Source organism: Sebastes umbrosus, chromosome 6 (assembly GCF_015220745.1).
Source record: "Sebastes umbrosus isolate fSebUmb1 chromosome 6, fSebUmb1.pri, whole genome shotgun sequence".
Classification (NCBI taxonomy): Eukaryota; Metazoa; Chordata; class Actinopteri; order Perciformes; family Sebastidae; genus Sebastes; species Sebastes umbrosus.
Window position 1 is genome coordinate 10,102,364 of NC_051274.1, and position 15,683 is coordinate 10,118,046.

At 43.4% G+C, this 15,683-nt stretch overlaps 1 long non-coding RNA gene across 1 annotated transcript; it reads right to left on the reverse strand.

Annotated features, from left to right (window-relative positions):
* Positions 1–487: 487 nt before the first annotated feature.
* LOC119490159 lies at positions 488–13,860 on the reverse strand. The gene is made up of 3 exons (XR_005207341.1): positions 13,637–13,860; positions 1,004–1,187; positions 488–893 (listed from the first exon to the last, which is right to left on the reverse strand). It is a non-coding gene; the product is annotated as an uncharacterized LOC119490159 (long non-coding RNA).
* Positions 13,861–15,683: the final 1,823 nt, after the last annotated feature.

The following is a 15,683-nucleotide window of genomic DNA, read 5'->3' on the forward strand; positions in this document are numbered from 1 at the left end:
TGTTGAACCGACGATTCAACTTCCACACCTCATTTCACCTGCAGCCGGAGCGCACGTATACTCTCTAAAGCATTTCACTCCAGCTGAAGTTTGATCTACATTTACTGACATGTCGACTGACAATTCAACTGCTTACAAACCATGCTTCAGATGAAACAAATATACCCCAACTGACAGTACCACTGCTTTTATTTCTTATTCTTTAACTGTGAGCTCATCTACCGTCAGTGGTTACACATTAACTAACACCTCAACTCCTTTTAAGGCTTCAACTGACACTTCAACCCCTTTTAAGTCTTAGGTCTTCACCTTACCTTTCAGCACTTCCATTTTGAACTTCAACATCTTTCAGAATGTCAATTGTGTAATATGTTTCTTCACCTGCTCCGTCTTACTGTAAAACACTGGCGAGTATTACAGTCTTGTGATCTGACCTCGTACATCACTTCTGCATCACATCATGAGGTTTCGCCAGATGAGAACACAGACTATCACGGGTGTTGGAATGACGGTACAGAAACTAATACATCACACCACTCACACCTTTTTTATTGATCTTTCCTGTCCTTTCTGTGACCTTTGTACTCACACAGAAAAAAATGTGGGAAAAGTACAGTGATTCACAGTGTGCCAGAATACCTCTGTGTGGAAAGGCCATTATGAGTCAATGGACAGTGTAGCAGCATTACATAAAGCCAGGATGTGAACACATGCATGTGTTGGTGAATATCAGACATGTGATGAATGTTGCGTCCCATGATGCCTCAGTCCTCCCCCTCAGGGCTGCCTGGTAGATTTCCACAGGCACTGAAAAAACTAGGCCGGACTAGACGGACGCTTACTGACGACCCCTGACTGTCTGACGGCCGACCGTCGGCGCGGCATGTCAGGGCCTTAAGTTTGTGGGGAAGACTATAGCAGAAGTTAGTTTCAATAGACTGTTTCTACTCTAACGTTGATCAGTAAACTTCAGCCAAATGGAACCAAAAGTGCTAAAAAGTACAACTGCATTGTTTACTGCTCTCACTGCACGATAGCAGCTGAAAGTGTCAATGACTGACGCGTGCAGGTTGGGTAAAAACCACTCCGCTCTGGGACTGTGTGGAGCTGCCTAGGAATAAAAGGCCATGGATTTGGTGGCCGCAGGTCGGGGTACATGTAAGAGGATTGGTTGTGTGTCCAATAGTCTGTGGGGAAAACAGACAGATGAACAATCAAGCAGCTGTAAGCCTGGAGTCAACAACAGTTTATCCTAATCTGCCTTCATCTCTTTCCTCCTCCTCAACCAGCAAACTCTGCTTATGTATTTCTGTTTTTCCAGATTCCACCAAAAAGCTCTTTCCAAATGAATCACTGAATTCCCAGAAATCCTCCCTACTCAGGTTATACATCTCTCTGTAGTTGTTATTCATCCTCTGCCTCCGTTATCATCCTCTCACTCTCTCTTTGCACCCCCTCTTCTCGCCCTCTTTTTAACCCCTGTATCCTCTCACCCCTACTCCTCCTCCTGTATCCAGCAGACATTATAAAAAGAGGTTTACTATAATCATTACTCTAATCACCCTCTCCCCTCCGTCTACCCCCATTTCTCTTCTGTATAATGAGGAAAATTGTAGGTCATTGAGTCAGTTGAGCCGGTCCAAACCGGCAGAAGCCCCCCCACCCCAGTTAAATCAATAACACAACGCACCACTGCTGATGGAAATGGCATCATGTGCCTGGTTTAGTCGTAACAAAGATGGTATCTTGATGAAATATTAGTTCTCATCCAAATGTCAAGAGAAATTTAGGAAGGAGGTGAATATAGTCTGCTTTCATCAATTGCATTGTAGTGACTAACCCGTCACAATAAGAAAAATGACCCTCAAAATGGACTAAAATACTCACATGACCTGTTGTTCTGCCTTGTTGGAAATATAACTATTTTAAAAGATGTAATTAAATATGAAATATTACACAAGCAGTCAATTATCTGTAGCTACAAGATGGAACCAAGCTGTGTTTTTTTTAACATCTATCATTGTAAAAAAAAATTAAAACAGCCATTAGCATGGCATAATTCTGCCAACAATAAAACCAGAATTACAAAAACTGTATTCTAACTCATATAAAAATGATGATAAGGCTTTTGATCTAGAGGTTGGGTTGGATAAATATTTTTTTTTCGGCAAAACTTCATTCTTCAAGGAATCATTTGACATTTTTGGGGAATACGCTTTTTCGTTTTCGTACTGAGAGTTTGATTAGATTGATAACAGTCTTATGTCTGCAGATTTTCATTTTCATTGTTGTATAATCACCTGAAATAAGAATCGTTGTGTTTTTCTTAGCTTAGAATGAGTCCTTCATATCTACATAGGGAGCGGATCCTCTTCACGGAGTCCTCCATGTTGCTCCTCCATGTTTCTACAGTAACCCCGGAATGGACAAACCAAACTCTGGCTCTAGAGAGAGCCTTTCACGTTTGTACGTTACCTGAAGGCCATCGTAGTTCTCCGACACGCTGACCTGAGCGTTGTTTGCGGAGGGGTGTTCAGTCGGCCTCACCACTAGCTGTCACTAAATCCTACACACTTCTCCTTCAACGCACACGGACCGGAGCGTGGTATTTATCTTCTCATCAAACTTTCAGAAAGAAAGCAAATAAGCAAATTTCCCCCAAAGTGCCAAACTATTCCTTTCACATGGAATTCTTTTTCTTCGTAGTATGGAGCAACCAGTACTGACCCAGTCAGTCACACTAGAAGGTAGCGCACTGAAAGAAATAACATCCTTCAACTACCTTGGGAGCATCATAGACGAGCAGGGTGGCACAGATGCTGATGTAAGAACAAGAGTCAGTAAAGCAAGAACAGCATTTATACAGCTAAACAACATCTGGGACTCAAAAGAGCTGTCACTGCAAACCAAGGTCAGGCTATTTAACACCAATGTATGCAAGGAAAAAAAGGAAAAGAGGAAGGCCAAAGAACACCTGGCGCAGAGACCTGGAGGCAAACACCAAAAGAACGAGCTTCACTTGGAACCACCTGGAGAGAAAGGCCCAGGATAGAGATGGGTGGAGGTGGAGAAGCTTCGTTGACGGCCTATTCCCCAAGAGGGGTATAAAACGCCTAAGTAAAAGTATGGAGCAAAAAAAATATTCATACTGTAGCTGTTCCAATTCATCCTTTTTAAATCATTATATCGTTATAATTTGCATATGAGTATTTGAAGTGACAGCCAGTAGATGAAACTGGGTCTCATCTCTCCCACAAAGCAAAACACTCTCCAGTCACACAGTGGAACATGTTTCAGTTCAAAGCAGATATGCAGATTGTTGTGTTTCAGTTACAGACACAGACTGGAGCTGGATATGTTGCCGTTAATGCTGCAGCTGGACTCAAACTCTGTGTTTACCTGGCCTCTTTTTCACTTCTCACATGGGTTACTCACACACACACACACACACACACACACACAGACACACATCTACAGTACGCTACACACACACACACCCTTCACTCACATGTTATGCATGAGCAGACAGATTTCTTGCATGTGTCCTCTCACATTGTCAAAGCTTCTCTTTTCATTTTCACAACCATCACTTTATGGTAAAAGTGTTAAGTGGTTAAATCCTTACGTGAGTCGACCGCTCCACAATTCACCAAAGGTTCAACTTTCCATTTTCATACAACACAAAGAAATTGGAATTCTTATAAAATCTTTCCACATGGGACCTATGTCTTTTTCCTTTTTCTCTCTAATCCTCACTTCTTTGTCCCCCCCCCTCCATTCCTTTCCCATGTTAATGTCCTCCCTTCCACCCTCAGCTTTGTCTCCACCACATCCTCTCACTTCTCAGCCTGATCTCCTCCTATCAGCACTGCTAGTGACGTGGTATCCTACAAGATTCCCATTCTCGTGAGCTGAGTTTGATTTCTGGGCAGTGCACGCATTATGACAACTTGTTTTTCTCTTCACCCTCTGTTGACCCCCAGCTTGAGATTTTGGACCAACCAATGTCAATATTAGTCGGTTCCATGGATGTATAAAGAGAACTGGATACAGCGCTGGAGGCGGGGCCCCGTTCATTCCTGTAAAAGTTGCTCAGTGGCGAATGGAGCATAAAACGATTGACTTCCTTGGTAAAAAATACAAGCGCACTAGCGTTTTATTTAACCCCGCCTCCCAACTTCTCAGTCTCGGCTCGATCACATGAACAACGGAAATAACTCTGGATTCAGCTATTAGTGCATTTTACAACTTTTAAGGCCCTGACACACCGCGCCGACGTTCGGCCGTCAGACAGTCCAGGGCCGTCGGTGAGCGTCTGTCGTCCTAGTTTTTTCGGTGTGTCCCGCACCGTCGGCTCTAGTCTGCCCGCGTCGGAGGTCTTTCGGTGGATTCAGCAGGTTGAATCGGTGGCGGCGCCCGTCAGTGAGAGAGATCACTCTGATTGGCTGTTCAGCTTAAACAAATCAGTGCACGAGAAGAGAAACGGACGTGAGGAAACCAAGCCAATGAGTAAAGTCGGGAGGAAAAACACTTGCTTCATGTATCATAACAACAGCTTGTATATCCGCCTTCCTCGGCCTTCCTGTTTTTCCTTGTTGAATGACGAATACAGACTACCACCGCCTGCTGGTGTGGAGAGTTATTTCCTCTCACGCAGGCGCAGAATGTACGTGGTACCTGGCCGTCGGCTGTCGTCTTTGCGGTGTGTTCGAGTGCTATCATTGTGAAAGAACAGAGATTTTAGCATAAAAAGGTGCCACTGTGCATAAGTAGAGCCACACACAGCTGCTAGCAGGGTTGACTCTAAATTACCGGTAGTAATCTTTGAAGTTTGTTCTCCTACTGCACGTATTTACTTGTAAAGCCTTACCGGAATAAGTGCATCAACCCGACGTAAAAAGTGCAGAAATAATGTAGGCTATAAATATGTTAGTAGTGGCATCCCCTCCATGTAGCGCAGTGCCTTCATTTTCCATCATTCTCATGCATCAGCTGAAAAGCTGAAACATAAGCTGCACCGTCTGCTCACATCCAGACCATTTTATTAACCCGTCCTATCTGAGGCTTCTACTTCTCACATGAGAATTCTTCTGTGAACGACCACGAGAATTTGCCTTTTTCTGCTCCTTTTCATCCCACAACCACAGGCAGGGGATATGTTGGAAAACCAACGCTAATGGGGTACATACTTGTCCCTCCACCAGTACATTCCGCATAAAAACCAAATGAGCCAAATCTGAACGTCTAGTTCCTGTTTTTTTTTTTATTGTCACGAGATGTCTCGACTGTTTCATATTTGGTTTTTCTGGGCTGCAGATTTTAATACGACAAAACTGCGACTTCTCAAGTCTAACTTTAACAAGTTAGCAGATTCTGCTATGTAGATGACCTGTGTATTAATAACTATATCACTGTGTCAGAGTGTCAATTAGGTCAGACAACATAAACACAGTATGTATAGTAGATCTACACCATGTCCATCAGCTGCTGCTGCTGGTACTCTTCTTTGAAAACTAGTGCCTCTCTATAATTCATCTACACCCTTTCTACACATGCATGCAAGGCACACACACACACACACACACACACACACAGGGCCAGGCTTATGACAAATCTGCTTACAGAGTCTCTGTTTACATATTTCATAAGTTAGACATGCAGGTCTGAGTTTTAATGGAGAAATGGCGCTAAATTATGGGCCCCAGGGTGCCGTGTTTTACTGGCCACACGCATAAGCAAGCTTAAGGAGGATGCTACTGTGACACACTTCTGCCCACACACACTTGTTTATCTCTGTCACACACACACACACACATGCAAAGAGAGACATAATTCCTTACTGTATGTCCACACACACACACAGCTGCAGTTTGTGGTCTCTGGTTGACAGTAAGATGTTGAAAGGGATCTCACCTCGTCAAATATAAAAGCTTCCAAGGTCTGGCACTCAACTAGGCTATTATCCTCCTCACATGAGAGAACCCCCCCACCCCAGTCTCACACCATTAGACACACACTCACACTGTTACCCCCCTCCAAACCAGCAGCATCAGGGCAGAAAGAAAGGAAGGAGAGGGGGCTTTTAATGGCGTGACACCTTTTATGGACGGGGTAATGACGACCAGACAGTATAGCGGATGGAGATGATCTTCCACCTCTTACACAATAGAGGAGGCAGTGGTGCATTCGAATGCTCGTGCACAAGACCTCAGATGTTAAAACCTTCATCTGACTGTCAGCCGTGATAAGAGCTGTCTGAATTTGTTGATGATGATGATGCTGGCAGAGGAAGACACTGTCCTCTTTTATCGCCGTATACCCCTCGTGATTTCACCCTCATCTTACCTTCAACTCTGCCTCAGCTTTACATAACTCTCAAAAACAAACAATAGAAATGTGCCTCTTGAATAAATGAATGCCTTTGTGGTGTTTTCCAAGGCGCACAAGCCACATTTACAATTCTCTCCCCAGACCCAAATAAATCAAACCAGAAGCATTCACTCAGGCCCGAGCCATTACACCTTAATAATGCACTATTTTAGCCCCCCTCCCTGCATACACACACACACACAAACTTTATTTCCTGTCTTGCAAAATTCCTTGGCTCATTCTGGCGACCTAGTTTACAGCCCTCGCCTCTGAGCCACAGAGAGTTGGTTCCTTTTGAAGATGCATTGAGCAGCACAGCATGACAAGCCCATTATAGAGCTGGAGGAGGAGAAATCGCTCAATTACCAACTGGCAACTCTTGAGGGGAAAGCAATGTGCACTATTCACTTAACCAGATCAGTTTTTATGACTCAATAATAACTATTCTCAAGTGTTAGCTTGCACACAATGATCTATTCTCTCTCGATGTGTAATAATATACAGCCTCACAGAATACGTAGTAATTAGCTATATCCATTTATTTTGCTCAAGTTCAGTAATGCAGATTTGATTTGACATCCTCCAGTGTGGAACCTCTCGTGGATTTACCATCTGCTTCTGGATGCTTCTTGTGCTGCTGGGCAGCATCATTGTGGTTAACTTTTTGTTACGCTTTTCAGGGCTCCAGACTAACTTTTCCACTGGTGTTACCAACTTTCTCGGTCGCACCAGCACATGATTCGCTGGCACTGTTTCTTTTTGGTACAGCATGGTATTAATCAATGACACCGGCTCAGTGGGTCTCTCTCTCTGCTCCCTCCCCACCAGCCTCCTCCTCTCTCTGCTCAGTTTGCTTTATAAAATAATCACCTATAGAACTCTTCATTTTGGAACGCGGTAACAGCTAAATGGATTGTTTCATAAAGTTCTACACCGCTACGTACATGTGCATCATGCGCTGTACACCGCTTCTTGAATTTCCCTTGGGATCAATAAAGTTACTATCTATCCATCTATCTACATTCACAGGTATGGGATTTAATTAGTCTCAAAACCTGTGCACATAAACACCAGGCATGTGCACGTGATACAAGCGCACAGAACAGTACTATCCGCGAGCGCAAAAGCAGTCTTGCGAGGGAGCATTTCTGCTCCGTGCACAAATGAACCCGACCCTTCTGATGCGCTCACAACTGCTCAACACTTACTCGCTCGTCTAGTTCACTTTGGAGACTTTGGAGGGATAGACAGTGGCTGATGTCTCCTCCGGCGGGGGACACCAATGATAATGATCATTATTACACGGCTGTGTTGAATACTCAATTCAGATTGGTCAATCACGGCGTTCTGCGGTCTGTTATTTCTTTATAGCAGACCGTTGCTATGGGCGCAGTTCTGATGTTGGTGTTCTTAAGTAATAGGCTGTGTAATAAGCGGGATAATGTACAGCTAGCGGGTCAATGTTGTGAAAGAATCCCCTTCAGGTGCAGCATCGCCCTGTCGGGGATTCTTTCACAACAATGACCAGCTCGCTGTACATTATCCCTTACTCATGCACTGGCATGCATGCAACCAAAGATATATTTTTACAATAGACTCTTATCTCATAACTGTCTGCAACTGTCTCCAACTGTCTCTTTAAGGCGGGTCCATCTGCATTATTTTCACTTTTTTTCCATGTGGAAACGCCTACTCAGCCTTTAGCAGAAAGCAGTGACGTAGGTTACCAATCAATAAGGTTATGAATAATGTGAATGTCAACGTTCAACGAGTCAACGTTAGCTGGGCCAAGTTTGGAAATAATTGAAAGGGTTAGTTTGCATTTTTTTTTAAGTGGGGTTGAATGTATACTCCCCTGTTCTGAGAGGTAAAATCATTATTTTTGTGAATGGAGTCTGGTGGCTTTGAAGAGAGCGATATAACGGCCTCAGTTCCCCGTCAGAACAGGAGGTCTGGCGGCGAGGTAAATCGGCTGTGAACGGGAGCAGCAGAAAAAACGATTTAAGCCACTTAAAAAAACATCTATTTCCATTCGAGAACTGAAGCCGTTACATCGCTGCCTTCAAAGCCACCAGACTCAAGACACAGACACAAAAGTAATTTTACCTTACAGGACACGGGAATGCATACTACAAGTGTTGCTGGAGTTTTACCTCTTCCCTACTCTGTTTCTCCAATCCTTCCTGCCTTATCCCAATTGGATTAAATCTAAACACGATGAAGTGTGCACACAAAGTGAAGGGGTCTGAATACTTTCACTGTATAGTACAATATTTAAAGATAACAGTCAGCGTGGTGTGTTGTTTGTTCTTGTACAGTTTATGCACTGTTGCAAAGAGGCTCATCTGCAGGGCTTATTATGCGACATCAACAACACAACAGTGACCTTTGCCCTCACAAAGCGATAGTAACATAATATTTTGTTGTAGCCTACATGCAAACACACTTGAGCACCCTCACCCACACAAGTGCATGAAGGCGTTCACAGATGCAATCAGGCAGACATGCAGTACAGTAGAGGCAACCATGCTGCACTGATGAATTTGCAAACACACACACACACACACACACACACACACACAAACACACGCACACACACAAACACACACACTGTTAAGCCTCTGCATGCACACACATATGTGATGGACACAAATAAACACACACACACACACACAAATCCCTTGTACAACAATAGTGAAATATTAATCCCGGCTCACTCTTCCTCAGTAAGATGAGAGGTGAGATGGGCTGACGAGACGTGAAACAACGGCTGACAGTAACCTACATATCAGAGGTTTCCAGCTGGATCACCAGGTTATTTCACATTAAAATCGCTTCACTTATTTTACCGGCTTTCGCTGCACTGTAATAATTTAGTAACAGTCTTCTGGCTGCGTTACGCCGTGCAGCCTCGGAGATGAAAGGAAGGCTGTGAGTTAAAATAGAATAAGATCAGTGTGACAAACTGCCACGACAGCCCTCCGAATCACTTTGTGATCCTGAAAAAAAATGTGACATTTGACAAAGCAGACTCCTGAAGAAAAGTGGAGGCACACCGGTCTGCATCGCAGCAGCACTATCTCATCATACACAGATTCAATGTGACACAACATTTACACAGTCTGTATGTGATAGGATGCTGCAGCTCAAACAGTGTTTGTTTCATCAGAACATCTTTCATCCTGTGTGTGTGTGTGGGGGGGTGTGGGGGGTGTCACTGCTACTGCTTCAAAGGCTCTGCCATCATCACAGTGTGTTTTTAGCATCTGCATCACCAGAGAAGTGTTTCATTTACTATACTATGGCTGCATATACACTGATCAGCCATAACATTAAGACTACTGAGAGGTGAAGTGAATAACATTGGTTATCTCGTTACAATGGCAGCTGGCAGTGGGTGGTATATATTTGACAGCAAGTGAACGTTTTGAACTTTGAACTTTGTGTTGGAAGCAGAAAAAATGGGACGGCGTAAGGATGTGAGCGACTTTGACAAATAGCCAAATAGTGCTGGGTAGACGACTGGGTCAGAGCATCTCCAAAACTGCACCTCTTGTGGGATGTTCCCAGTCTGCAGTGGTCAGGACCTACCAAAAGTGGTCCAAGGAAGGAAAAGACAAGGTCAGACCCGAGGCTCATTGATGCACGTGGGGAGTGAAGGCTGGCCCGTGTTGTCTGATCTAACAGAAGAGCTACTGGAGCTCAAATTGCTGAACAAGTTCATGCTGGTTCCGATAGAAAGGTGTCAGAACACACAGTGCATTGCAGTTTGTTGCGTATGGGGCTGCGTAGCCGCAGACCGGTCAGGGTGCCCATGCTGACCCGTGAGCATCAGAACTGGACCACGGAGCAATGGAAGAAGGTGGCTTGGTCTGATGAATCACAGTTTATTTAACATCATGTGGATGGCGACGAGTTTGAGATGTTGACTTAGCCTCCAAATTCTCCAGATCTCAATCCAATGGGGCATCTGTGGGATGTGCTGGACAAACAAGTCCGATCCATGGAGCCCCCACCTCGCAACTTACAGGACTTAAAGGATCTGCTGCTGACGGCTTGGTGCCAGATACCACAGCAAACCTTCAGAGGTCTAGTGGAGTCCATGCCTCGACGGGTCAGTGCTGGCTACTCAATATTAGGCAGGTGGTCATAATGTTATGGGTGATCGGTGTAAGGGTAGAGGGTATGGGTGTGTGGTGCATATGTGTTGGATGTAAGAGGTTGCACGTGCAGTATGTCACACAGCTATGTGTGGTTTACTGAAACAAAAGAGATTGAGGAACATGCAGAGTATGAGCTTTGCAGCCTTATGGAGGCAGTTTTGCCAACATTGCCGAAAGTGGGCTACACGGTGCATGTGTAATTAGAGCAGCTTTTTACTCCCTGAAAAGCTCCTCAGCTCTGTGAAGAGGGGGGAAGACAGAAGAGGATGAAAGCAGAACTGAAAGAAAGAATTAAAGGGCTGTCTTTGTTTGTGAGAATGTTGCTGTTGTGTGTATCATTTACACGGTCTGAACACCCGAGTGTGTTTCTGTTTGGGCTGCTTCCTGTCCGTCTTTGTTCCAGGCTGTTTTTTTAAGATGGAGGAATAGATTCAGGCTCAATTCATTACAAAAACCCGAGAGGTTTCCAGTCACTTTGCTGTCTCAGCAGGGAATCAGCGCATGAAACAACTTGAATTCACCGTGAATTGTAAAAGCATCAGGCCTGGAGAAAAGCTCTACTGGGACGGCCATGCTTAAAGTACGCTGCGCTGCTGCTCTGTTCATAGCAAAAAGGTTTCAATTTCATCCACATGTACAAATCACTTTAATCCTCAAGTTTCTATATGTGAAAACAGATTGAAATAACTGAAATATGTGTGCAAAAACACGCTGTATTAGGCTGGTTGTTGTCTCTTATCAGATACTTTCCCACAGTTCAGTTCAGTCCAAATGACAGCTGCTCATGACCGTTTTACTGTACTGCTGATTACCAGCTGTGGTCCAACGGTCCAACGGTCCTCTCTAAGAGACAACTGGCTCTCACACACACACACACACACGCACACACTCATTTTCTATGCACATGAGGCCCTGTGACCAATTATCATAATGACTCTAGTGGCACACATGGAGAACATCACTATACAGATTTACAGAAGACTCCAAACACTTGAAAGATCGCTCCTGTAGAGGCCAACCTTAACTGATCTGCCCCAAAATTGTATGGACTTTACACCGTTTTCTAATTACAGTGTTTATTGTACATTATCAAATCAGGATACAAGTCAAAACTAACACAACAAGGATCTATATACTGATTTCTTAGCAAAAAAAAAAATTTTAATTTTGGTTTGACTTTAAAATAGATCTTATTTAACCAGGAAAAGGCATCGCTGATATTAAAAAATCTCTTTTACAGGAGTGCGTAGACAGCGTTGCTACTTTGTAGGAGAAGGTTTTATAAATGGGTGACAACAATGTGCTTTCAAAAATGAGTTTCACTTTCATTTTCCCTTTGAAGTCCCACTGTTAAGGCTGTAGGTATCTCATTTAAGAGCGAGATCTTAATCAAACACAACTGCAGAGTCGTGACTTCTTTGCTCTTTGAACTTTCCTGCAATCAGAAATCTCTCACAGTGCAGAAACACGTCTATTTCAATGCTGCAAATATGTAACCAAAGGCAAAAACTCCTGCTAACTCATCAAACACACGCACACACACACACACACACACAACAATCTATCTATAGAGAAAAGGGGGTGCTTGTCTGGTGTGCACATGTGGTGATCAGATACACACAGGGAAGCAAATAGGAGAGACAGGCTGGAAAGAGGAAGATGATTATGAATGTAATGAAGCTGGTGTTATGACAGGAGAGGACAGGTACAGAGAGGAATGTGCTGGTTCATTGTCTGACTCACATTCAGTGTGCGTGCGTGAGTGGTGTTGACATCATGACGAAGTGTTTGTGCCGACAGGAGCAGTCACACAAAAGCAAGAGGAATCACCATTTCATGGTATTTCAGATCTGATTCAGCCTCGTCCAAAACAAAAAGTCTTCTTAACTTGCCAAATGAACTCTATTACTGGCAGTGACAACACAGTGACTAAACATTACATATGATCTACTTCTGTTTTCATGAAAGATGTTGTATGTCTGTATATAGGCTAAAGAATAACCTAAAAACTGTGTCTACATACATAGATCTGAAGTTTATTATGAAATCCAATAACGTGGGGAGCTGAAAGCAACCCCCCTCTCTAAGGTGGAAGAAGACACACACATGTGCACATTGACTGTGTAAAGTTTAACAATACAGAGACTAATACAGGAAGATCATGTTGTGCTTTTATTTTGGGGAATATGAAATTGATATAAAAAGTAATTAGTTATTTGAATTCCTGAATAAAGTCTCTACAAATACATGTGATTATATGTGTCCTTTATTGACTTATAATATACAAAGATTTTTCTCAAAATGCAAAGATTCACTCTACTGTAGTTGGGCACTGTACTATGAGTAGAATAGTGTCGAATTTTATAACAACATCTGAGGAAAAGTGCTTCAACTCAGCTTTCATTGTAAATGGTAAACAACTCAAAGCGCTTAATTGTGACAAATGTCAATGTTGAGGGATTGCTGATTGAATATATAGTATGTTGTACTTTATATTGGCCACTTTTCAGAACTGTTTATTTTATGGTAGTGTTATAAAACGCATGGCAGCACACATAAAGCTGCCACTGATGCCATGCCATCACATATTTTCTAACTATACGAGCATCAGACGGTACCGACCAGCAATACTGGACCACAGACTATGTTGTGTATTTGTTCAGAATGGGAAATAACAGCAGGGTGGAAAACTTCCTATATTGTAGCGACGATGTTAGTCAGAGACGGGGGTTTTTTCATTCAGTGAGAGGTTAGGTAAACATTAAGCCTCTGGAAGCCGTCTCTGTTTCTCTTTCTCTCTCACACACTTGCCAGTCTCCCTTTTTTCTGTGCGTTTGGCAGCTTCACCGGCGGCTAAACTCCATGTTTCCGCTGATTGCTGCTGGCCACAGATTGTGTTTTGGCTGCAGATGGACGGTGTGAATTCCCTCCAAACATTAAAAATCCTTCACACTGCTTTTAAGCTTTGCAATGACGTATATTCAAATCAAATTTCCCTTACTTGTACTTTGCTTTTTTTCCACCCTTGTTGAATGTGCTGTCCTCGTCCAGAGAGCCTTCGGTCCTCCTAACAGGCCCTGGCTACTGAATGAAAGAGAACTTACATGAGAGCAAAGGAGGATCCAAACACTGCGGGGCATGTCTGCTTGGTGTTTTCACGTGGGACTGTCGTCACGTCAAAGTCCCACAGATCTGTTCCCAGATTGCTTGGCCGAGGCCTTTAAACCATCAGGTCAATCCACTTCCGATCGGAAAGTCCTCACATTAGTCCAGGCGTCAGGCGTCATGACCTGAGTCATAAAAATGTCTAATTACTAAGCCTTACAGAAAGAAAAACAGAAAACAGAAAGCAAAACAAAAGTAGACAAGGAGCTTAAATGGTTAGCTACAGAGTGATTGCAGGAGGATAATGTTTTTGTTTACTTATGGTTGAACTTTGAAATGATAAATGATGAAGTTTGTGCTGTTTGCTCAATATATCAATAATCAATATCAATGTATGTTTTACTGGACTTTGTATTTCGCTGTGTGCAAAGTAAGCTGTTATCAGAATGAACTCTCCTATAGGCTAAAAGTACTAGTTCTGTTACTTATGTCTAGCTGACACATTTCCTAACCCACTGATTGACTGATATATATATATATATATACTGGAAAAACAAAGTTCGGAAACTTGTGTTTGGTCGATTATTTCTCTGTTGTTACAATGCTAATGGTCATTGTATTTTACATCGTTGGAAAGCCTGTTTATTTACCTTCGCAATGATGTCCAACTTGTAAGGATCATGCATTTGTGGGATGAGCAGCACAGCTGATTATGTGGGTAGCGCCCAAGAAAAATTTGCCAAAATGCTCTGCCAATGGTAAACAGCGTATTCTCATAAGGCTACCTGGAAGCCTGCAATGACTGCCCTTCACCGTCAGGCCCGTTTGCGCTGGTGTCGACAACACAGACAATGAAACCTGAACATGTGGGGGAATGTCATGTTCAGTGATGAGTCCAGGTTCTGTCTGCAAAAGTTGGATGGCAGGGTCAAAGTATGGAGACGACGTGGAGAACGCTATGCTGGCAATGGCGATCCCATATCTCCACAATCTGGCACCTAACTTCATCCTCCAAGAAACAACACTCACCCCCACAGAGCCAGGGTTATCACAGACTACCTCCACAATGTGGGAGTAGAGAGAATGGAACGGCCTGCCAAGAGTCCACACCTCAACCCAATTCAACACTTGTGGGATCAGCTTGGGCGTGCTGTACGTGTTAGAGTGACCAACACAACCACGCTGGCTGACCTGCAACGAATCCTGGTTGAGGAATGGAACGCCATCCCACAGCAACGTGTGACCAAGTTGGTGACCAGCATGAGGAGGAGGTGCCAGGCTGTTGTGGCTGCGTGTGGATCTTCCACCCGCTACTGAGGCTCCTGACGGTGTATTAAATGAATAAAGTGTAAAATAGCCAATATGTCTTGTTTGTTCCTTGTTACTGATAGAGAGTTCAATCATCCAATCTACCAAACAACTCAAAACAAGAGTCAATACCAACAGGAGAATACACTGTTTACCATTGACGGAGCATTTTGGCAAATGTTTCTTGGGCGCTACCCACATAATCAGCTGTGCTGCTCATCCCACAAATGCACGATCCTTACAAGTTGGACATCATTTCGAAGGTAAATAAACAGGCTTTCCAACGATGTAAAATACAATGCCAATTAGCATTGTAACAACAGAGACATAATCGACCAAACACAAGATTCCGAACTTTGTTTTTCCAGTTTATATATATATATATATATATATAGTATACAGTATATATATTTATATATAATATATCAGGAGTAATGTTGGTGAGGTTGCACACATCTTCATGTGGTGCTGAGTCTCTTAGCTTTTCACCACTTTTTAAGCAAAATGAATTATTGACAATGTCTCTTTGCACTTATCCTCCTTAAAGAGTCTTAATGTGTCCCTGTGATGGTGTGTGTGTGTGTGTGTGTGTGTGTGCGTGCGTGCGTGCGTGCGTGCGTGCGTGCGTGCGTGTGTGGCTAAAAACAACTGTCAACAAGTTGCAGCGGCAAACAGTGTTGGCATGAGAGTATCAGCAGAGCAAAGTGAAGGGTTAGGTTATAATAGCTGTGCTGTTCA